General features: G+C 40.9%; 1 protein-coding gene across 1 annotated transcript in view; it reads left to right on the top strand.

The window, feature by feature from the left end:
* The first annotated feature begins 8,664 nt into the window (after positions 1–8,664).
* The window catches only part of TLK1 (tousled like kinase 1), a 214,316-nt gene continuing 197,986 nt past the window's right edge, over positions 8,665–24,994 (top strand). The window contains exon 1 of the mRNA XM_079924295.1: positions 8,665–8,985. The gene's annotated coding sequence lies outside the window, so the exon portion shown is untranslated. The remainder of the gene's footprint in view (positions 8,986–24,994) is intronic.

Here is a 24,994-nt window from a genome sequence, read left to right as displayed (position 1 = left end):
GGAAGATGTTTTTCTTGCTGGCTCCTGTGTGCCTTGCAGCAGGCTCCTACAGTGTAGGTGGTTTCTCTGGCAACCAGCGATAGGTGAGTTTTCTCCAGAACTGGGCTACTGCGGTGGGCGGTGGTCAGCAGTACCCAGTAGCCAGCAGTCTACCTTGGCACTCCACTCGGAATGTTTTGTAGTGGACTGCCTCCAGCAAGATACCTCTCCTTTAAAAACTTTTCTGAGGAAGGTGTATTTCCAGCAAGTTGCCCTAACATGGCACCACAGGGACTTCTCTGCCATTCAGTGAGTCATACACCCCGCCCCCTTGAACAAGGTCTGACTCTCAGCCTAGAGGGGCTGGCAGACTCTTCCATGATTACTCTAACTCAGCCCTAGGGGTAGTGGCTGCTCCATTACATCTGCTATTCCTATATTATTTAAAATTCTCCTTACCTCTTACTACCCATTCCCTCATTACTCTGATCCTCTATTATGGTTAATAATTCTTTATATTAAGCTTCCTCTGCTCAAATTACTGTATGGTTTCTGCCTCCTGATTGGACCTTGACTGATACAGTGCCTCCATTGTACAATTTGAATGTTGATCCTCCTCAACTATATAGTTTAGATAACTAAAAGGCTCTGTTTAGTCAGGATTCTTCTTGTTGCAATTAAGAGTAATCTAATTCAAATTAGCTTAAATACAAAAGAGTTTAGGGCTTCCCTGGTGGCGCAGTGATTGAGAGTCCGCCTGCCGATGCAGGGGACACGGGTTCGTGCCCCAGTCCGGGAAGAGATCCCACATGCCGCGGAGCGGCTGGGCCCGTGAGCCATGGCTGCTGAGCCTGCGCGTCTGGAGCCTGTGCTCCACAACGGGAGAGGCCACAACAGTAAGAGGCCCGCGTACCGCAAAAAAAAAAAAAAAAAAAAAAAAAGAGTTTATTGGTCCAAAACACCAAACCTCAAAAAACGGCAGAAATGAGGGGTTCAGTGAATCAAACACTACCATGTCTCTGTCTCTGTCCTTCTTTCTTTCTTCCTTTTCTGCTTCTTTCTTTCTTCATTCCTTCCTTCCTTTATTTTTAATTGAAGTATAGTTAATTTATAATGTTGTGTTAGTTTCAACTGTACAGCAAAGTGATTCAGTTATATATATATATATATGTATATATATATTCTTTTTCAGATTCTTTTCCATTATAGGTTATTACAAGATATTGAGTATAGTTCCCTGTGCTATACAGTAGGTCCTTGTTGTTTATCTATTTTATATAGTAGTGTGTATATGTTAATCCCAAACTCCTAATTTATCTCCCCAAACCCCCAGCTCTCCCCTTTGGTAACCATAAGTTTGTCTTCTGTGTCTGTAAGTCCATTTCTGTTTTGTAAATAAGTTCATTTGTATCATTTTTTTAGATTCCACACATATGACATCATATGATATTTGTCTTTGTCTGACTTACTTCACTTAATATGATAATATCTAGGTCCATCAGTGTTGCTGCAAATGGCATTATTTCACTCTTTTTTATGGCTGAATAATATTCCATTGTGTATATATACCACATCTTCTTATCTATTCATCTGTCGGTGGACATTTAGGTTGCTTCCATGTCTTGGCTATTGTAAATAGCACTTCTATGAACACTGGGGTGCTTGTACCATTTCGAATTAGAGTTTTCTCCAGATACATGCCCAGGAGTGGGATTGCAGTATCATATGGTAACTCTATTTTTAACTCTTTTTTTTTTTTTTTTTGGTACGCGGGCCCCCCACCGCTGCGGCCCCTCCCGTTGCGGAGCACAGGCTCCGGACGTGCAGGCTCACCGGCCATGGCTCAGGGGACCAGCTGCTCCGCGGCATGTGGGATCCTGCCGGACCGGGGCACGAACCCATGTCCCCCGCATCGGCAGGCGGACTCTCAACCACTGCGCCACCAGGAAAGCCCCTATTTTTAACTTTTTAAGGCACCTCCATACTGTTCTCCATAGTGGCTGCACCAATTTACATTCTCACCAACAGTGCAGGAGGGTTCCTTTTTCTGTCCTTCTTTCTTTCTCTTTCCCTCTTTCCACCCCAAACCTTGCTTCTATTTTTATCTGCATGTGATCTCATCGTTTCAGGACAGGTATAACTATTTCTGTAAGATGATACGGAAAAACCCGAACGAAAATTTTGGCCAACCTAATATCATCTAGAATCATGGCTGCATTTGTGTCTAGGCTTTATAATTCTGTATGTGACTCCCACCCTAACCCTCAAAAAAATGATTATTTTCTTACATCTCCAGTTAGAAGAATCTTGAGGAAGACACTTGACCTAACCTAGCCTGAGCCGTGTGCCCGTCATAGACCAATCACTATGGCCATCCTGAGTCACATGCTCAGCTCTGTGGCCAGAGAAGTAGGTACAGTGATTAACAATGGACAAAAGATTCACTTGTTTGGAGTGGTGAAAATTTTGATTTTTTTTTTTTTTTTTTTTTTTTTAAGAAAAGGGAGGACTTCCCTGGTGGTCCAGTGGTAAAGAATCTGCCTTCCAATGCAGGGGACGTGGGTTCGATCCCTGGTTGGGGAACTAAGATCCCACATGCCACAGGGCACCTTATCCCACACGCGCCACAACTACAGCTTGCGCGCCTCAACGAGAGAGCCCTGCCGCAAACTACAGAGCCCACGTGCTCTGGAGCCCCCGCACCACAACTAGAGAGAGAAAACCTGTACACCATAACTGGAGAGAAGCCTGCATGCTGCAAGTAGGAGCCCACACGCCACAACGAAAAAGATCCCACACGCCTCAGTGAAGATCCTGCGTGCCACAACTAAGACCCAACGCATTCAAAAAAAAAAAGAAGAAAAAGAAAATAATAAAAAAAAGGATGATGTTTTGAGCAGAAAGAACTGTAATTTTTTTTTTTTTTTGCGGTACGCGGGCCTCTCACTGTTGTGGCCTCTCCTGTTGCAGAGCACAGGCTCCGGACGCGCAGGCTCAGCGGCCATGGCTCACCGGCCTAGCCACTCCGCAGCATGTGGGATCTTCCCGGACCGGGGCACGAACCCGTGTCCCCTGCATCGGCAGGCGGACTCTCAACCACTGCGCCACCAGGGAAGCCCCAGAACTGTAGTTTTTTGAGATATAGGTGCAAGCTTCATGAACTGAAAAAGAGAAAGTATTTCTGGTTAAAAACAAAATGTCATTCATAGTTCTTTGGTGATTAAGTAATAATAGTCACTTTTTAAACCAATCGACCAAGGTAACAATTGTTAGCACATTTCCCCAGTCCAACAAGACTTAAGTGTGGCAAGTATTATTGGTTACCTATGGACAGCCAGTCCCTCCCATATTGCTTACCAGTAGAACCCTGATTTGGTTCAGCCTTACCATGACCATGTACTCAGTGAAGGAGGCCCTCTCCAGCCCCAAAGAATGAGCCTCTGTTAGCAAACATTGTGGAAACTCCGTTTTCCTTGCCATTGATTGTTTAGGAATGGGTGTGTGAGGCACTTCTGGCAAATGAGGTGTGAAAGAAACTTTTCTGGGGTGAGTGGTAGCTTCTGGGAGGGAGGAAAAACTGCCCTTTTTTGATGTCTCTCCTTTGCTGTATGAGGGGAAGGTTTCTGAAGGTGAGGCAACCATCTCAGAACTATGATGAGACAAGCAAGGGGACAAAACCCAACACGCTGGGGATGGAGCAAGAACACAGGGAAAGAGCCAGTCTTTAATGACACTCCTGAGCTCTTAAATTAACCAACCTGTAAATCACTCTATCTCCAGAATTCCTATGTGGAAAAATTAATTCCTTATTGTCTAGCCACTTTTAGTTGGGTTTTCTGTTATATACAACAAAAAAGCATTAGAATGAAAACCTGAGACATCTCTTACCATCAGCTTTATATCAGGAAATATCATATTTGATTGGGAAGTCAGATCCCTTTATCTTATGAAGAAGTAAGAATTGAAGTATTAAGAGTAAAAAAATCAGCTAGAGTACCTCTAACCTCAGAATCACCCAATATCATTGGGTCAACTCCCACACACAGTCTGATGTCCACACAGATTTAGATCCAATCCATATAAGGCAAATGTGCCTCTCTTTACAAGTGGATACAGCCTTTAAAAGACAAAGAAAAAAAAAATCGCCCTTTCCAAAGCAATGTCATTTACCAGAGAGACAGACACAGACATTTGAAATCCCTTATAGCCTTCACAGCCCATGTGGGCATCTCTCATTTGGAATGCCATCTGCTGAGCTCTTCCAAAACTGTTCTCAACAGGTAATTCTATCTGTGAGGAATACATTCAACTGACATGCAGCTACTTGGTTTCTCTCAACAGGAATGAAGGATATATATATATATATATATATATATATATGTACTCCACATTGATATCCTCCTTTTATAGTTTTTTCTGTACTACACAGTTTAGCCCGTAAATGTATTCTGATTCTTTAATTCTTACCTTTTTAAAATGTCTCTTCTTGTTATAAAGATTACAATTTCCTAGGAGGCAACATAGTAGAGGAAATGTGTGCTTTGGTCTCAGAATCATAGCTTAAAATCTTGGTTCTCCTACTTACTGTCTTTGGGAAGTTATTTAGCTTCTGAGCCTCAGTTTCTCCCCTATAAAATGTGAATAATAATATGTCCTTTCATAATGGCATCACTCACTTCTACAAAACATTTTATTCTGTAAGTCATCACATTTTTTAAGTATACTGATCTTAAGTCAGACAGGGATTTTAGATGGAAGAGAATATTATTCCTTGATTCTCAATGTTGGGCTCTTAGTGGAAAGCAGTTGACTCTGTATTTTCTTCTCACGATCTCACAGAAGAATAAAGAGGACTTCAGAACTTTTCTGCTGGCACAGTGGTTAAGAATCCACCTGCCAGTGCAGGGGACATGGGTTCGATCCCTGGTCCGGGAAGATCCCACATGCCGCGGAGCAACTAAGCCCATGTGCCACAACTGTTGAGCCTGCGCTCTAGAGCCCGCATGCTGCAACTACTGAAGCCCACGTGCTGCAACTACTGAAGCCTGCACACCTAGAGCCCATGCTGCGCAACAAGAGAAGCCACCTGAATGAGAAGCCTGCGCACTGCAACAGAGAGTAGCCCCTGCTCGCTGCAACTAGAGAAAGCCCGTGCACAGCAATGAAGACCCAATGCAGCCAAAAAAAAGCTTAAAAAAAAAAGGGATTTCAGACCCTTCTGATTCATCAGTATGGACAGCAGAGCTGACAAAGAACTTCTTCCTACTATAATCACATAAAAATGCTGGATACAATATTACTTAATCATTTTTTAATGTGAAAAAATTAAAGAAAAAAGCAAGAGAAATAAAACAATGAAAAAAAAAAGAAGAAAACAATGAATTATGGAAATAAAGCTAAAACTCAAAACCAGAGTAATAAGAGCCAGAAGTTGCCAATAGCTCAGGGTAAGACCAAACCAGGATATTGGCCATAGGGAATGGGTGCTGAGTGGCAGCACCAGTAGTGTGAGGACTCTGTAAGATTTCCAAGTAGGGTAATCTACCTAGAAGCATCATAATGGAATAGCAGGACATTAAAGACAAAGGAAAAATCTTAAAAAACTAACAGCAGGGAAAGACAAATTGCCTACACTGGATCAACAGCTGGATAGACAACAAAATAGAAGTCAGAGGCAAATGGAATTAATGTCTTAAAAGTGCTAAGAGAAAATAACTGTCATCTTTGTATATGCCTAATAGACCTCAAAATATAAAAAGGAAAAATGAACAGGATCAGTTTACAAACCTAGAATCATAGTAGATTTTAATACATCCATCCAAAACTGATAGATCAAAGACTCAAAAAAACCCAGTAAGCTTCTAGAAGACTAGAACTACATAATTATCAGCTTCACATAAAAACAGTACTTCACCATAAAAATTATAAAATAGCCATTCTTATTTATACTTTTTGCTGCGTTGGGTCTTCGTTGCTGCTCTGGGTCTTTGTTGCTACGCTTGGGCTTTCTCTAGTTGTGGCAAGTGGGGGTTACTCTTTGTTGCGGTGCACAGGCTTATTGCGGTGGCTTCTCTTGTTGTGGAGCACGGGCTCTAGGCACACAGGCTTCAGTAGTTGTGGTGTACGGGCTCAGTAGTTGTGGCTCGCAGGCTCTAGAGCACAGGCTCAGTAGTTGTGGCATATGGGCTTAGTTGCTCTGTGGCATGTGGGATCTTCCCGGACCAGGGATCAAACCCGTGACCCTTGCATTGGCAGGCGGATTCTTAACCACTGCGCCACCAGGGAAGTCCCCAAATACCCATTCTTTTCAAGCACACATAAACTCTTTAAAAAATAAATCATACATTAGGGCATAAAAAAGAGAGAAATACCAAAAAATTGATATATTTTCTCTAAATAAAATTTTAAATGAATTATTAAAAAGATGGTAAATAAATGAACAAAACCCTCATGTATTTTAGACACTAAAAAATATACTTTTAAATAATTTACTTTTCAAAGAAAAAATTAAGAGAGAAATAAAAAATATGTAGAACCAAATGACAATGAAAATGCCTCGGTAAAATTTGGATACATCTAGGAGAGTATAGCCTTAAATGCATGTGTATCAGATAATAGAAGTGTTAAAAAGCCATGAGCTCAATCTTGAAGAATCTAGAAAAAGAGCAACGGAGTAAATTCAAAGGTCACAAGGTGGCAGCAAGAGAAGAAATAAAAACAAGACTAGAAATTCATGAAATAAAAAATGAAGAAACAAGGGCTTCCCTGGTGGCGCAGTGGTTGAGAGTCTGCCTGCCGATGCAGGGGACACGGGTTCGTGCCCCGGTCCGGGAAGAGATCCCACATGCCGCGGAGCGGCTGGGCCCGTAAGCCATGGCCGTTGAGCCTGCGCGTCCGGAGCCTGTGCTCCGCAACGGGAGAGGCCACAACAGTGAGAGGCCCGCGTACCGCAAAAAAGAAGAAACAGCAGAGATAATCTTATATTTTGAAAGACTAGTAAAATAAATGTTTGGTGATAAACCAAAAATATGCAGGAGGTACAAATAATGATATCAGTAATGAAAGGGGTTCATAATTACAAAGGAAGGAAGAACATTTAAAGCCACAAGAAATTATTATATCGTCACATGAAATTGCCAATATTCAACCTTTTGACCTTATATAATAAAACCACAATTCCAAGTCATTATGAACAACCATAAACACAAACATTTGAAAACATAAAGTGGCAAATTTTCCAGACAAATATAAAAAACCAGAATTAACTAAAAAGGGAATTTTAAAGCTTTAATATACTTACAGCATTAAAGAAATTAAATTAGAGTGAAAAAAAAAAAATCCATCTCCCAAACAGAATAAGGCCCAGACAGTTTATAGCCTGGTGTTAGCAAACCTTCAAGAAACAACAGTTAACATCTACATATTCTCTTCAAGAGAATGGAAAAATAGAGGGGAAAAAAGAAAACAAAATACTATTGGACTTTCCTGGTGGCACAGTGGTTAAGAATCCGCCTGCCATTGCCGGGGACGCGGGTTCAAGCCCTGGTCCGGGAAGATCCCACATGCCACAGAGCAACTAAGCCCATGCACCACAACTACTGAGCCTGTGCTCTAGAGCCCGAGAGCCACAACTACTGAGGCCACGTGCCACAACTACTGAAGCCTGCGTGCCTAGAGCCTGTGTTCCGCAACAAAGAGAAGCCACCACAGTGAGAAGCCCGCCCACCACAACAAAGCGTAGCTCCCACTCGCTGCAACTAGAGAAAGCCCACCTTCTGCTACGAAGACCCAACACAGCCAAAAATAAAATAAATAAAATTTAAAAACAACAACAACTATTAGTTCCACTTCAAGGTATCCATCTTAGAGAAATTCTCACATGTGTGTATATATAAGGATAGGGAGATACATCCTGGGTTGATCCTGACCACAAAGTTTATAATACCCCAAATCATAAAAGAGTAAATCTCTTTCAACAGAGGAATGGATAAATAAATTGTGAATATTCATGCCATAGTCAAAATAAGTAAATCAGAGCTATATGTATCTGCATAGGGAAATCTTAAAATATTAATATTCAGTGAAAAAGCAAGTTGCAAAAGTAAGTGTACAGGGTGATATCATTTACAGAAATCTTTTAGTCTTACAAAGATAGTGTCTGTACATAAACAACTGCAAATTCTTTGCAGATACGAAGGTAGTAAAAGTATTAAAACCTACAGAGCAGCAACACTTAGGATTGTTGTTACAACTGCAGATGAAGTGAAATAGAAGAAGGTTGAGGAAGTTATTTTAATGATATCTGTGCCATTTTATTTGTAAGAGTTGAAGTAAATAGTTGTAGTGGATTGAATAGTGGCCCCCCCCAAAAATATGTTCCACAAACAGCCTGTGAATATGACCCTATTTGGAAAAAAGGTCTTTGCAGATGAAATTAATTTACGGATCTTGAGATGAGAACATCCTGAATTAGGGTGGGCCTTAAATCTAATGACAAGTGTAGTCATCCTTTGGTGTCCACAGATGACTGGTTCTAGGACCTACTGCGGATACCCAAATTCAGGGATGCTCAAGTCCCTTATATAAAATGGTGTGGTATTTGCATGTAACCTACACATATCCTCCTGTATACTTTAAATCATCTCTAGATTACTTATAATATCTAATACAATGTAAATTATATGTAAATAGTTGTAAATACAATGTAAATGTTATGTATATAGTTGCAGGAGTATGGCAAATTAAGTTTTCCTTTTTGAAACTTTCTAGACATTTTTTTCTGAATATTTTCCATCTGCAGTTGGTTAAATCTGTGGATGCGGAACCCGTGGATACGAAGGGCTGACTGTACCCTTAGAAGAGGAGAGAAGGGGAGAAGACACACAGAGGAACGCCAAGGATTGCTGGCAGCCACTAGTGATGGGATGGAAAAGATTCTCCCCCTGAACCTCCAGAAGGAACCAACCCTGCTGACATCTTGATTTTGGACTTCTGGAATCCAGAACTGTGAGAGAATAAATTTTTATTCTTTTAAGCCATGAAGTTTGTGGTAACCTGTTATGGCAGCCCTAGGAAACTGATACAATGGTGCAAAAAGTAAAAATATGTCAAATCTGGGAGGTTTATGGGTACTATTCTCTGCATTTTCTATATATTTCAAACAACTCATAATTTTAAAGCATATATATATATTATATATATTTCATGAAACCTATGAAAAAATGCGTCTTCGTGTCTCCCAACTGCTTTTGGCTCCCGAGATACCTGCAGGCTCGACAGTGGAGGATAGTGACAGAACTCTTCCCCATTTCTCCTTTACATAACTCTGGCCAGTTCACCAAAAAAATTTTATAGTTCTTGCTTTTGGTGTTCTCCATAGAACATTCAGAAATTCTTTTTTTTTTAAATTAATTATTGGCTGTATTGGGTCTTCGTTGCTGCATGCGGGCTTTCTCTAGTTGCAGCGAGAGGGGGCTACTCTTCGTTGCAGGGCACGGGCTTCTCATTGTGGTGGCTTCTCTTGTTGTGGAGCATGGGCTCGCGTGGGCTTCAGGAGTTGTGGCATGTGGGCTCAGTAGTTGTGGCTCTTGGGCTCTAGAGCAGAGCTCAGTAGTTGTGGCGCATGGGCTTTGTTGCTCCGTGGCATGTGGGATCTACCTGGACCAAGGATCGAACCTGTGTCCCCTGTTTTGGGAAAATTGGCAGGCGGATTCTTAACCACTGTGCCACCCGGGAAGTCCCCAGAAATTCTAGCATCAAGCCCAACATTAGCATTTTCAAGAATGGTTACACAAAGTTTTTTTAATTTCTTTATTATTTATTCAAGACCATGTAGTATAATTTAAAGTGTTTGTGGCAGTTAATGGATGATGAATTGGAGGGTGGGATTCTGGAAATGTATATTAATTTTTCATACTAATCATTATGGAAATAATTACCTTTTATTAGTCTTTTGTACTGTTAAATTTCCTTCTCCTGGAATATAACCTTGACCTGCAATATGAACTCCTAAACAGAGGTGGCCACTTACTAACATGGGTGGAACTTAAGAAGGGCGAGAAGAACAGCAAGGTCTTATGCACTGGAACTAGAGCTTTATGCAAACTCAGAAAGTCTCTCTCTCTCTCTCATCAGTCAGCTTCCTCTACTAATTAACTCGTCATGCCTCTGACTCAAGATGGCACAGGATGTATGGTGAGGTACAAGTTAGAAATTGTTTTAGCAGGTGTCTGTGTTCTTAGGTGGAAACAATAACTAAACCAGGAACCAAGTTTCATTGTTAATGAAGGAATCCTTTGAATGCCCCCTCCTTAATCATGTAAATATAAGGGCCATTAGCACCTTTCTCTTGAGGAAAGGACTTCTTGGGACAGAAGAACAGAGACCCTCTACCCATTTTTTCTTAGAAATGAAGTCCAGTAGCCTATCAGGGTCAACCAAGGTGGGCCTGTCCTCTGGTGGAAGAGGACAATACAGTTTCCAAAAAGATGGCACCTTCCAAAGGGGAGGGTGAGTTTAAACTGGCGACCTGAACTAAACACAAAATTCTGATAGCTGGATTCTCTGTGAGACCCAGCTCTCCTGGCACTGTGTTGAATAAGTGAATGCAAGTCAACAAAGGTCTGATCTTAGAGGCCAAGTACGAGACTCTGGGCTAACGAAGACAGGCAGTCATCCACCAGCAGGCACAAGACCAGCACTGAAGCATGATGCTGTGTGGCAGGGACAAGACTAATACTGCTAGTAAACTAATCACCTTTCTAGTTCTTTCTTTTTGAGGTTTGACAGGGTGGATCCTTTTGCACTAAGAAAGCCCCTGGGAGCCTTGCACAATTCAGGGGGAAGTCCTCACAGAGGAGACCCTGGAAAAGTACATGTGAGAACTTGTAAATTATTGGAAAAATGAAAGACGTAGGACCATATTGTTCCTTAAGCTGAAAAAGTACATCTTACAGGTGACACATAAGCCTTTTCAGCTCGAGAATCTTCCACTGAGTGAACATCCTTCTGGGTCTCACATTTAAATTCCCAAGTGAATGGATCTAATTACCTTGCCCAGGTAAGGTGTCCATTTCTGGTCCATGCAGCTAGGACCTCAGGAGGAGGAAGGCCAGTTGTCAGCACTGAGTAGGCAAGTATCGACAGAAAGGTCAATATTGACATAATATTGACATAAGAAAAGAGATGAGCCATGTTGCTTAGAAGAGCACAGTCTTTGGGACTTTCCTTATGGTCCAGTGGTTAAGAATCCGCCTTCCAGTGCAGGGGACGCAGGTTGGATCCCTGGTCTGGGAACTAAGATCCCACATGCCGTGGGACAACTAAGCCTGTGCACTCTAGAGCCCACGCACCACAACTAGAGAGAAGCCCCACACACTGCAACTAAGACCCGACGCAGCCAAATAAATAAATAATAAATAAATAAATAGAAGAGCACAGACTTTGAGCCAGAAGGACATGAATTTAAATGCTGGAGAGTTCATTTATGAGCTGAATCACCTCAGGAAAATTAATCTCTCTGGGCCTCAACTTCCTTATCTGTAAAGTAGGCATAATAATACCGACCTAATAAAATAGTTGTGAATATTAAATACAGTAAAACTATAAAATGCCTTGTACAGTTCTTGGCACATAGCCTATTCTCAGGAAAGAGCAATGTTATTTTCAACTCTACAAACAAGAGTTAGGTGTCCTTTCAAGGTGACTCTTATATTTCAGGGTATGGTTTTCTGAGATTGTAAATGCTTTGAGATTCTTTGGGAAAATGTACTATATTGGGAAGAAATTTTATTTGTGTTGTGTTTCTGGTTCAATGACTTGTCATAGAGATAATACCAGAGAGGACGATAATATTTTTCTGGCTGTGTCCTATAATTGTGAGTGCATTAGAATTCTTATGGTTGCAAATGAAAGAAATCCAACTGGTTTAAATGGAAAAAGAGTATTTACTGACTCATGTAAATGAAAAGAGCGCAGGGTTGGTGGCTTTGAGATTATTTGGATCCAGGTACACAAAAGATAAAGCCAGGAATCTCTTAGTTCTGCTTTCCTCTGTATGGCTGCCCTGTCTGACAGGCTCTCCTGAAGTGGTAGCAAAGATTCCAGAAGCAACTCCAGGCTTACATTCTATCCATTGGAAAGAGAGTATCTCTTTCTTAATAGTTTCAGCACAAGACCGGAGGGAGACTCTCATTGGCCCAAACTGGGTCACATGCCCATCTCTGAACCAGTCATGAGGGCAAGACATACTGATATACTCATTGGCCGGGTCTGGATCCTGTATTCATCACTAGAGCCTGAGGATGGGGGAGGAGGTCAGCTCTACCTGGCGACGGGTGGTAGGGAGCCTCAAAGTATTACTGGGGCATTTTTACTAAAAGAAAGAGGATGGGGATGGTACACTGGAGAGGAAAACAAACAAAACAATGCCTACAGAAGGAACTGCGGCTGTGGGAGGGAAATTAAAACAAAGCAACTACACCCTGTTCTTTTGTTGCTACAAAATAAAATCTATATCTACCTCATGGTGGCTACGGAAATATATTTTCTAATCCTATTTGAAAGAAATTATGTAAATCAGACCAATAATGTATTCTTGGGTGACAAAAATGAGGCCAATGACATGAAGACTGACTTACCAGAAGCTGCAAATAGATTTCATAAGAGTGGTTTTCACGCTTATCTGGAAGATTTTTTGTGTGCATGACCACTACCCTAACCAGCTAATCCTGTAACAAAGGAAATTGCCTTCTGTCACTTTGCTTGTATGAAATATTTCTGGAGGTGGCTTGCCAACTTCAGCCAGAATTATAGAACTAATGAGTTTTTAGCTACCATATGCACAGAGTGTAATAATAGCAGGTTCTAGGCAAATGTTGTCTACTTGCTTCTGGGAGTGCTTTCCCTTCATGATATGAGCAGATGCCCGAGGCTCTATTAAGAATTCTGTTTTCTTCATAAATCTGTACAGTGACATGGAGTCCTCATATTCTAGTGAAGTCATTTTTATATGGAAAACATGGCCCTTGTTACCCTGTTTCTCCTGGGGTTTTAACCTCTGTTATATAGAGACTGGCCTTTATTATGTCAGAATTGAGTACCAGATGCTTTTTAGGAAATTTGGCAAGTTAGAAATTTCTGATAGGTCTTCTGCTCTGTTGATGCCTTACGTATTTATGTGAAAGCAAGCAAGATTTTAACTTCCTAATACTTCTTGCTACTTATATTAAAATGATATTTGTATCTAGTCCAGTGCTTTGTGCTAATTACTGTAACAGTCAGATTAGGCTAGATTAGGCTGATTGTAACAAATGACCCCAAATTTCAAGGGTTTACAGTAACAAAAGCTTATTTCTCATTCTCACTACATGTTCCAGCATTTTCCATGGATTACCATAGTTTGTTTCCTTGGGGCTCTGGTATGTGGGACTCCATCAAGGGAAATCCATAAATACTCACAGAAGACTATAAGGGGCGGGTGGAAATCCTATAAATTTATAAATTAGGATGCTTTATTTTTAAAACTAATACCAGAAGGGCTTCCCTGGTGGAGCAGTGGTTGAGAGTCCACCTGCCGATGCAGGGGACACGGGTTCGTGCCCCGGTCCGGGAAGATCCCACATGCCGCAGAGCGGCTGGGCCCGTGAGCCATGGCCGGTGAGCCTGCACGTCCGGAGCCTGTGCTCCGCGACGGGAGAGGCCACAACAGTGAGAGGCCCGCGTACCGCACACACAAAAAAACCTAATACCAGAAAACCCAGCTCTGTCCATTGATAGTGCCTAGAAGCAACTAGCCCAATAGCAATGAGTATACTTAGTGCCCAGATCTTTGGTTCTAAATTCCATTCACTAATGATGAAAGAAACCAGGACTCCTTGGAGAAATGGCTGACTCTAGGTTTGGGTCAGGTAAAGATTATTCCAGAAATTAAGGAGGCATTAAGAACACATATGTAGGGACTTCCCTGGTGGTGCAGGGGTTAAGAATCTGCCTGCCAATGCAAGGGTCATGGGTTCGATCCCTGGTCTGGGAAGATCCCATATGCCGCGGAGCAATTAAGCCCGTGCACCACAACTACTGAGCTTATGCTCTAGAGCCCATGAGCCACAGCTACTGAAGCCCATGCGCCTAGAGCCTGTGCTCCACAACAAGGGATGCCACCGCAGTGAGAAGCCCATGACCATGGGCTTAGTCCATAGTCATTTCAAGACCCATGACCGCAACAGAGTAGGCCCTGGCTGGCTGCAACTAGAGAAAGCCCGTGCACAGCAACGAAGACCCAGTGCAGCCAAAAAACAAACAAACAAACAAATAAATAAATTTATTCAAAAAAAAGAACACGTAGGTATCCACTCAACAATTGATGGACATTTGGATTGTTTCCACTTTGGGGCTATTATCAATAATAGTGTATGAACATCCATTTATGAGTTTTTTTGTTAATATATGTTTTCACTTCTCTTGGGTATAAACCAAGGAGTGGAAAGTCTGGGTCATAGTAGCTCTATGTTTAACTATTTAAGAAAATAACAAACCATTTTTCAAAGCAGCTATACCATTTTATATTCCCGCTAGCAAGGTATAAAGATTATAATTTCCCCACATCCTCTCCAAAATTTTTTTCCTTTTTTTTTTGTAGCCAACATAGTGGGTGTGAAGTAGTAACTCATTGTGGTTTTCATTTGCATTTCCCTGATGACTAATGATGTTAAGCATCTTTAATGTGCTAACTGGCCATTTTTATTTTTTCTTTGGCGAAATGTCTGTTCAGATCCTTTGCCCACTTTTTTTTTGTAAAGATGTTGCTCTACTGTTTTCTTTCTGTTTTTAAATTTTATTTATTTATTTTTAATGTGGAGTTTTATTTTATTTTATTTTTTGGCTGCGTTGGGTCTTTGTTGCTGCACGCGGGCTTTCTCTAGTTGCAGTAAGTGTGGGCTTCTCTTGTTGCAGAGCACGGGCTCTAGGTGCGCGGGCTTTCAGTACTTGCAGCATGCGGGCTCAGTAATTTCAGCACATGGGCCCTAGAGCGTGTGGGTTTCAGTAGTTGTGGAACGTGGGCTCAGTGGTTGTGGCTCATGGGCTCTAGGGCACAGGCTCAGTAGTTGTGGCACACGGGCTTAGTTGCTCCACAGCATGTGGGGTCGAACCCATGTCCGCTGCATGGACAGGCAGATTCTTAACCACTGAGCCACCAGGGAAGTCCTGCCCACTTTTAAATCAATTATTTTCTTTTCATTGTTGAGTTGTAAGAGTTCTTTATATATTCTGCATACAAGACCCTTATTACATATATGATTTGTAAATAATTTCTCCCAATCTGTGAGTTGCTTCTCACTTTCTTAATGATGTTCTTTGAAGCACAAAAATTTTTAATTTTGATGATGTCAAATATATCTATTTTTTTCTTTTGTTGTTTATGCTTCTGCTGTCATATTTACCCCTTACATTTAGGCCTTGGATTCATTTTGAGTGACTTTTGTATGTTGTGTGTTTTAGGGGTCCAAATTCATTCTTTTGCATGTGAATATTTAGTTGTCCCAGAATCATCTGTTGAAAAGACTATTCTTTCCTTACTTAGTTGTTTGGAAACCTTGTTGAAAAATCAGTTGATTGTAAATGTTTATTTCTGGATTCTCAATTCTATTCCATTTATATATACGTCTGTCCTTATGCCAGTACCACACTGACTTGATTAATGTAGCTTTGTAGTAAGTTTTAAAATTGAGAAATGTGATTCCTCCAATTTTGTTCTTTTTTCAAGATTGTTTTGGCTATTTTGGGTCCCTTGCATTTCCATACGAATTTTAGGATTAGCTTGTCAAATTCAGTTAAAAAAAAAGTGAGATTTTAATATGGATTGTGTTGAATATGTAGATCAATTTGGGGAGTATTGCCATTTTAGCAATAATAAGACTTCAGATCCATGAACATGGACCATCTTTCCATTTATTTAGTAGTTCGAAGGATAGGGTTTAAGAATTAGTCAGGATATGCAAGGTTTTGCTTAATTACAAATTTACCCTGAAATCACAAAGGCTTAACACCACAAAGATTTACTTCTAATTCATGACACATGCCCATTGCAAGCTGACAGGGGGTTTTGCCCCAGCATAGTCATTTCAAGACCCAGGCTAATGGAGGCCATGTCATCTTATACCTGCACCATCTGGAATATATGGCTTCTAGGTCATTAAGAGGAAAGTAGAACTGAAGGTCATGCACCAAGCTTTTAAAATCTTCAATCAGAAATGTCTTTTGCTGCAGCCAACTGGCCACCACTAGTCACATGACCCTGACTGACTGTAAGGAGCCTGGGAAATGTTAGGGAGCACATGGATATTTGGTGAGCAGTCAATATCTGTTATGGACTGAATTGTGTTCTCCCCCCAGTATTCGTATGTTGAAGCCCTGACCCCCAATGTGACTGTATTTGGAGACAGCGCTTTCAAGGAGGTAATTAAGGTTAAATGAGGTCATAAAGGTGGGGCCCTAACCCAATAGGACTGGTATCCTTATAAGAAGAGGAAGAGACGCCAGATCTCTCTCTCTCTCTCTACATGTGCTCAGAGAAGAGGCCATGTGAGGATATGGTGAGAAGGTAGTTGTCTACAAGCCAGCAAGAGAGGTCTCACCAGATACCAACACTGCTGGCACCCAGATCTTGGACTTTCATCTTCTAGACTGAAAAAATAAATGTCTACTGTTTCAGCCACCCAGTCTATGGCATCTTGCTACAGCAGCTCTGAGCTCTGAGTCTACGTTTTAGCCACATAGAGAGAGGGAAGACTAGAAAAATAGGTTGGATCATATTGTAGAATGCTTTAAACTAATTTATACTTAATTGTGAAGCAGTGGAAAGCTTTGAATTTTTTAACAGCTTGTACAACAATACATCATCTTTTTTTATCCAAGGAGTTTATGAGGTTTAGAAGAGGAGTGCATTGGCATCACACACACATAACTAGGTACACCTTTAAATATATGACCTACACAGATTATTGAAGTTATAAGCAGAGCATCCAGAGGCTTCCTTTGTTTATTTATTTTTCAATCAATTCTGCCTTCAAATAGGCTCTTTTTTCATTCTCTTGCTCCTTTATGTTCTTCCAGAGTAGTTCCCCAGAGGAAAAGTGGAGCCCTATTGCTAGAAAGAAGGAGAATGGATACAGGGTAAGCAATAACAACAGATACTAATTATACTCCTCAGTATAGAAGATGCAGAGTAACTACAACAAAACTTCACACTCTTTCCCCTCTGCTCCTGAGAATGTAAAATGCTGTATGTCACTCAAATCCATTTCTTATTCTCAGAGATGAATATCGTATGAGCCCAAAATATTCTCTGTGGAATTTTTTTAATATATAATTTTACTTAAATGCAGGGGTAGAAAGAGGGATTTCTTTCAGTATAGTTTATTTACTTGGTTTTTTGGCTTGGTTTCTCCTTTTCCCATAGGGACTATCTATTGCTACAAATTACCCCACAATTAAAACAGCAATAAGCATTATTATCTCTCATACCTTTTTGTGGGTCAGGAAAACTTGGCTGGGTAGTTGGGCAGTTCTGAGAATGCCGTCATTATTCAAGACTTGTCTGGGGCTCAAGGATCTACTTCCAAGGTGGCACACTCGTATAGTTGGCAACATGGTGCTCGTTGTTGATGGGAGGCCTCAGTTCCTCTGCATATGGGCCTCTCCACAGCACTGCTTGGGTGTCCTCACATGATGGCTGGTCTCCCTCAGAGCAGTCTATCCAAGAGAGCAAAGCAGAAACTACAATGCCCTTTGTGACTTAGCCTGGAAATCGTACACTGTCAATTCTCCACCTCATGTTGGACCCATAGACTGCCCTCATTCAGTGTGGGAAGAGACTACAAAAAGGCACAAATATCAAAAGGAAAGGATCACTGGGGCTCATCTTGAAGACTGGCTACCATTCTGCTCCTCCCCTTGTATCTGCGGTGGGCTGAAGAATGGTTCTCAAAAGATAGCAGATTCTAATTCCTGGAACCTGTGTCATCTTATATGGAAAAGGGATCTTTGTGGATGTGATTAAATTAAGAATATTGAAATAGAAGATTATCCTGGATTATCCAGGAGTGCCCTAAATACAATCACAAGGATCTTATAAGAGAGAAGCAGAGGGAGATTTGACACACAGGAGAGGAGAAGACAATATGACCACAGAGGCAGAAATTGGAGTGATGCAGCCATAAGTCAGGGAACACCAGCAACAAGCAGGACCTGGAAGAGGTAAGGAATAGATTCTCCCCTAGAGATTCCAGAGGGAGTGCAGCCCACCCAGTACCTTAATTTTGGCCCAGAGAAGCTGATGGCAGACTTCTGACCTTCAGAACCATAAGAGAATGACTTTGTTTTTTTTGGGGGGGGGAGTGTCTTTTTTCTTTTTATTTAAAAAAAATTTTTTTATTAATTTGTATTGGAGTGTGGTTGTTTAACAATGCTGTGTTAGCCTCCACTGCACAACAAAATGAATCAGCCATACACATACGGATATCCCCTCCCTTTTGGACTTCCCTCCCATTTAGGTTATCTTTGATACATCATAGTGTTTAGGAGGAAGGTCTTTAGAGTCATATTGTCCTGGATTTGAATCCCAGCTCTACCATTTACTATGATTGTGATCTTGGGCAAGTTCCAGTGCCTCATTTCCTCCAAAATAGGGTTAAAAATAATACTTATCTGAAGAGTGTAAAGCTTTTTTAAAAACTGTGGTAAGATATACAGAATGTAAAATTTATCATCTTAACTATTTTTAAATGTACGTTTAATGTTAAGTGTGTTTACACTGTTGTGCAGCTAATTCCCAGAACTATTTTCATCCTGCAAAACTGAAGGTCTTTACCCATTCAGTAACAACTCCCCCTCCCCCTTTCTCGCCAGTAACTGAAAACCACCATTCTACTTTCCATCTGTGTGAATTTAACTACTCTCTGTTGTTTCAGGGCACCAAGTTTGTGGCAGTTTGTTATAGCAACCATAGGAAACTAATACAGTATACTTTCACCTCTTTCTCCATGTTCATACAATCTCAGATATACATAACTGTACATAAACAGTTTTGCACACACATATGTACACAGGAATTTTTATCATTGTTTTATAAAAATGAGACTATATGACATATACTTTTCTTTGCTCTTTTCACTCAACATGTTCAATAAATTTACTCTCAGAATAATCGTTTCATTCGTTGTCTTTGGGCAAACCTTTTTTAAAGTACCTTGATAAGCCTTCATTAGATACTAATGTCTGAAATGTGTTCAGAGTGCTTTTTCTACAGTTTGATAGTGGTGTGTAGGCTCTCATGATCAGCTTTGGGAGTTGTGCTTCTCCCTCCTGCCGTCTGCTTTTCATACCTTTCTACATTCTTTAGCACCTCCACCAGAGGCGGGCAAGGAACTGGAAAAGAGGTGAAGCATTACTGGAAAATAGATTAATGGAACAGGAGGGCCCAGAAAGTAACTCTTAACACAGTCATGTTTGTGTTAGGGATTCTGGAAGACACCTTGGTGGCTAATATTTATCAAGTCATCTGTAAATTTGAGGGGGGGGAATGTTATTCACTGTCTACTCTTGATTTTTAAGACTTGTTGCCCCATTTTTAGATAGTCTTGGCAAAGAGTAGTCCCTTAGTAAATGCTGGAAGAATTCATTCAGTCCACAACATTTATTAACATAAGAAAATGCCACAAAGTGGGAGCTTAAAATAACAAACGTTTATCATCTCCATAGTCCTGGAATTTAGATGTCTGAAATCAAGGTGTTGGTTGGCAGAGCCACATTTTCTCTGAAACCTTCCTTGGAGGGCTAGAGGGGCACTCCTTCCTTGCCTCTTCCTAGCTTCGGATGGTTTGCTGGCAATCTATGGTGCTGCTTGGCTCGCAGCTGCCTAACTCCAACATGGTGTTAGCTCTGTGGGTCTCTGTCTTCAAATGGCCATCTTCTTTTTTTTTTATTTTTCTTTTTTTTTAATTGAAGTAGAGTTGATTTACAATGTTGTGGCACTCTCTGCTGTACAGCGAAGTGACTCTGTTATACAAACATAGACATTCTTTTTTAATTTTCTTTTCCATTATGGTTTATCACAGGATATTGAATATAGTTCCCTGTGCTATACAGTAGGACCTTGTTGTTTATCCATTCTATATGTAATACTTTGCATCTGCTAACCCTAAACTCCCACTCCATCCCTCCCCCATTCCTCCTCCCCCTTGGCAGCCACAAGTCTGTTCTTTGTCTATGAGTCTGTTTCTGTTTTGTAGATAGGTTCATTTGTACCATATTTTAGACTCCACATATAAGTGATATTATATGTTATTTGTCTTTCTCTTTCTTACTCATTTCACTTAGTATGATAATCTCTAGTTGCATCCATGTTGCTGCAAATGACATTATTTTATTCGTTTTTATGGCTGAGTAGTAGTCCATTGTATATATGTACCATATCTTCTTTATCTGTTCATCCATTGATGGACATTTAGGTTGTTTCCGTGTTCTGGCTATTGTGAACAGTGCTGCTATGACCATTGGGGTGCGTGTATCTTTTTGAATTATAGTTTTGTCTGGGTATATGCCCAGTAGTGGGATGGCTGGGTCATATGGTCATTCTGTTTTTCGTTTTTTAAGGAACCTCCATACTGTTCTACATAGTGGCTGTATCAATTTTCACTCCCACCAACAGTGCAAGAGGGTTCCCTTTTCTCCACACCCTCTCCAGCATTTGTTGTTTGTAGATTTTCTGATGATGCCCATTCTAACTGGTGTGAGGTGATACCTCATTGTAGTTTTGATTTGCATTTATTTAATAATTAGTGATGTTGAGCATCTTTTCATGTGCCTACTGGACATCTGTATGTTTTCTTTAGAGAGATGTCTATTAAGGTCTTCTACAAATGGCCATCTTCTTATAAGCACACCAGTCATATTGGATTAGTCATATTGGATCCACCCTACTGCAGTGTGACCTCATTGTAACTAATTACATCTGCAACTACCCTATTTCTAAAGGTCACATTCCGGAGTACGGTAGGTTAGGACTTGGAGATCTTCACAGCAGGGAGGAGGGAGGTTGGACACGATTTAACCCAGTACAATTTCTGATGGTTGAGTGGTTCAATAAAACATTGAATCATGGATTTGATTAATCTGCAAGGTTGTTGTCCTCTATTTTTTTTTCAGTATGCGGGCCTCTCACTGTTGTGGCCTCTCCTGTCATGGAGCACAGGCTCCAGACGTGCAGGCTCAGCGGCCATGGCTCACAGGCCTAGCCGCTCCGCAGCATGTGGGATCTTCCCGGACCGGGGCACGAACCCACGTCCCTTGCATCGGCAGGCGGACTCTCAACCACTGCACCACCAGGGAAGCCCTGTTGTCCTCTATTAAAAAAAAAAAAAAAAAAAAAGGCAGCATAAAATGCGACTCCGGGGCCAGAGTTGGTTTGAATCCTACCTTTACCTCTTAATAAGTGGTGTGACCTTGGGCAACTTAATTCTTTGTGCCTCGGTTTCCTTGTCTATAACATGGTGATAATAATAGTACTTATGGGATTGTTGTAAAGACTAAAGGAATTAATACCAAGAAAGTCCTTGTAATAATGCCTGCCACATAGAGAACCGTGACACATGTTAGCTTTTTTAATTAAAAATGAACTACCATGAGTTGACTACTCTTATAATTAATTCTCATTAGAAAGGCATGGTGGTGGTTTGTTGTAAAAAAGCCTGAGGGGATAAAGCGTTCCATTGTGTGAATGCACCTACCAGAGCCTCCTTCTAAAAGACACTGGACCTGGAGTGAAGGGTCAGCTGCCCAGTGTACTTCTCACTCCCTGTAATGCTAAGCTGTCTTCCCTGGCTTCTGGCAGACTTCCAGTAGACTTCCAAAATTCCCGGAGAAATATTTCTTCTTTCTTTTAGACCACCAACCTCTGAGGAACAATTCATTAAAATATTTCACGGACAACATGTCACTATTAGGAAAACATACATATATATATACACACACACACACGTGTGTGTGTGTGTGTGTGTGTGTGTGTGTGTGTGTGTGTGTATTTTCTTTGGTTCCTTTTGGATTTCAACTTAAAATGACCTGTAGGCTATATCAGAGAAAAAGCAATATATCACCGTGGTACCTGTCTTGGACATTCTTAAAAGCAAATTGCAGCATTTACTGGGCCTGGAATGACCTCCCTCCACCCTCAGGAGAGCCAGAATGTAGATTTGATCCCCTTAGTTAGATCCCGGAGGAAAACAGAAGATTCTCCTTACAGCTGACAAGACCTGGAGAAGAGCACTCCATTTTTATGCAGGAAACCAAGACACGGTGTGCCCTCCTTGGTCCCTACAACACTGAGTGTTAGAATCTTTAGGTAGGTGGGGTGGGTGGGGTACTGGAAAGAGTTGAAAGAGGATATGATTGCAGAGGGAGTCAGGCTTCAACTGAATCAAGACCCATTGTCTTGCCTCAAACAGCAAAGAATTGTTTAGATGGACGGTCCTTGGAGGTCGCTAATTCAGCAGATAAACCAAAGTATAGAAAGTAATTTATTACAAATAATAAGAGTACAGTTTGTGAATGATTTGTTGATCACTAAATTCTATTGGATTCAAAGTTCTTACCCTACAATGGTTTTCAGAGTGTGGTTCCAGGACCACCAGCAAGAGTAGCAGCATCACTTGGGAATTCAACAGAAATGCAAATTTTCAAGTCCTACCCCAGACCTGCTGAATCAGCAACTCTAGGGTGGGGCAACCTGTGATAAACCAGTGCTAGAGGTTATTCTGACGCACACTCCAGTTTGAGAACCACTGTTAAAATGGAATTAATTTAACTCACTTGGCATCCAGGTGTGCTTTATCAAGGGAGAGTGAGAGGGGTGAAGTTGTATACAATTAGTGCCCAGGGAATGGGGCCCAGAGAGCTATGCAAATACACATGTCATTCTCAGGTGTCCTATGTTAAAGAAAAAGTTATTTGTGATACTTGTTAAAAGGAAGACTTTATTCAAGGGGACTACCACAATGGGGTGTGTTGGAGGGGAGAGAGATCTGGCTCAACTCCTAACACAGCAAGGACAAGTGGAGATTTATAGCCAAAGAGCAGGATGGGGATCAGTGCATGGAAAATTACTAAGATAAAATATCAAAGCCAGTGGGATTGTTGCTAGACTGACTCAACAGGATTCTTGCTGAAGGCAAGCCAGGGTGATAAGATATTAAGAGTGGGGGATGAGGAATTTGATCAGATATCAAGGGTGCGGGATTTTCCACTAAACTGACCCAGCAGGATTCTTGCTAAAACTGGACTAATGTCTCAAGGACAGAGCCTGAGGTCAGGGCCTTGAGAGTTTAGAGGAACCAGACTAGAGTTAGGTCAAGAAGAGAGTCTTTGTCACCCATTAGGATAAAAGGTGACCTCTCTCAACCCCATTTTACAGATGAGAAGCTTAAGGTGCAGAGGGACTAAAGGGCTTACCCACACCACACAGGCAGTAGGGGCACTAGGTTCCCACTTGCCCAGACACTACCAACTCAGAATGTTCTAGAACTACACACCACAGAGTCTCCAAGTGGAAGATGGCTTCTAGAGGTGGGATGAAAACCCTTTCTCAAGAGATATATGGCCCAGCCAGATCTCAGATTTGAAATTCCCCCATTAGTAAAAACTTTTGGAGATAAAATATTTTAAAAAGCAAAATTTTTTATTTTGGTGAGAACAGTTTTAGAAGGTAACATTTACCATGACCATAATTTCATAAAAGAGATGACGTGTTTCATAAAAGAGATGACTTTTTATACCAAAAATATATTAGATTTAATCTTTAGATAAAAGACAGATTTTTAAAAATATTAAATACATTTACCTTAAAAACTTTTTTTTTTCTACTGTGTGTTTTCCTCTTATTTCTCCAAAGAGCAGTAAAATTTTGTGATCAAATGCTCCTATGAGGCTCAGTCTCTGCTTTAGACCTCTGAATACCAGGGGCACTGACTGCCTGCCTGCCTCACCCTGCAAGGTGCCATCACCAAGTAGGCATTTGATAAATGTTCTTTGATGATAAAAATGATGAGGACAGAATGGATTTATAATATTTATTACAGTTGGGAAACCACATGCTAGAAGCACGGAGGACTTAAATTGCTTTTCCAAGGTCACATAACCAGTTATAAAAAGAGCTGGTGCTGAAACTGAAATCTTCTGTCCCCTGGTTCAGAATCCTTCTCCCTTAGACCACACTGACGTTGATAAAGGAAGTGTAATAGGATGTCTCTTATATGCTTGAGGGAACCATATTAACTTACCCAGGCAAGAAAGATACGATGGAATCAAACATCAGGACTTATTATAAGATATAAAGATAATATCAACCCAAGAGATCTCAGGAAATTTGGAGATGTTTGGTTCAAGTGGCAAAAAGTCAGCCTAAGGAGGAGTGGATGGGGGGGAGGGAATCTGGAATGTTTTTCTATGATAAAACACGACTGTTGGACTGGCCAGGCTGCACTTATGCAGATGCTAATCAATTTCTGGAGTTCCAAACTGGCAAGGCTTGTTAGTCAGGCTTTAAACTGAGAGGAAAGGGAGAAGGAGTGTCCATTTAACTCAGATATCACCAAACATATTTATGGTGTAGAATATTAGACTGAGAGTTGTCAGTAGAAAATAGCATTGAAAAATTAAACTTTGGTGTGCACATCAATGAAGTATTATAGTTATATTTCTGGTGTATTTGAATGTGGGGTAACCACACTGTGGCACCTTAGGTAAGTTTATGCAAGAAAAGGAAGAGGAAGTGAATTTACCATGGCAAACGGTTTGAAATAACTCGTGGTGAAAACCAAAAGACTTCCTACCACCAAAATCTGTTATAGAAAGTAAGCCAGGTAAGTAACAAAATGATATTTTAAAATTTTATTGCATGAAGTTTCTACAGCAATATGTACCATGTTATGGACAGTGACAGTCGTGTAAGATTCGAGTTCTCTGA

The sequence above is a fragment of the Stenella coeruleoalba genome (assembly GCF_951394435.1).
Source record: "Stenella coeruleoalba genome assembly, chromosome: 6".
Taxonomy (NCBI): Eukaryota; Metazoa; Chordata; class Mammalia; order Artiodactyla; family Delphinidae; genus Stenella; species Stenella coeruleoalba.
Note: the sequence above shows the minus strand (reverse complement) of the source record. Positions and strands in the feature narration are given on the sequence as shown.